Below are 443 nucleotides of genomic sequence, written 5' to 3'. Positions count from 1 at the left end.
TAGCCCCAATAAAACAACAAAACATCCGTTTTCTGTAACAGATCTCACTGACATCAATTATACATTAGACTTAAGAAAAAAAAATAACGTAGAGAACTCCCATTTATATTCAAAGCTATTGCGATGAAAGACTTCTGTGAAAGGAAAAGAAATGTATAAAATAGATCATTACAACGGTCACCCGAAGAATCCCGTTTTCTATGAGAGACGTTAAAGATGGCGTGACGCAAGGAAGGCGTAAGTCAGTGACGGAATCTCGTTTTCCTCCCAAAACCGAATGGATTTTAACGTCACATCACAACAAACGAAGAGTGAATATATTTTCCCGTAAATATGACTCATTTATCTGTACTTATATCTCGTAGAAATTGAGGGTATGGATTAAATACACCCTTGACTTATCGACTCCATGACTCGCGTTGACAGCTGACCCAGACCAAAAC

The 443-nt window shown here is 37.7% G+C and overlaps 1 protein-coding gene across 1 annotated transcript in view; it reads left to right on the top strand.

Moving 5' to 3' along the window:
• The first annotated feature begins 209 nt into the window (after positions 1 to 209).
• LOC119585670 (phosphatidylinositol 4-phosphate 3-kinase C2 domain-containing subunit beta-like) overlaps positions 210 to 443 on the top strand; it is a 53293-nt gene continuing 53059 nt past the window's right edge. Inside the window, 1 exon segment of the mRNA XM_037934346.1 lies at positions 210 to 327. The gene's annotated coding sequence lies outside the window, so the exon portion shown is untranslated.

The sequence above is a fragment of the Penaeus monodon genome, chromosome 20, assembly GCF_015228065.2.
Source record: "Penaeus monodon isolate SGIC_2016 chromosome 20, NSTDA_Pmon_1, whole genome shotgun sequence".
Taxonomy (NCBI): Eukaryota; Metazoa; Arthropoda; class Malacostraca; order Decapoda; family Penaeidae; genus Penaeus; species Penaeus monodon.
Note: the sequence above shows the minus strand (reverse complement) of the source record. Positions and strands in the feature narration are given on the sequence as shown.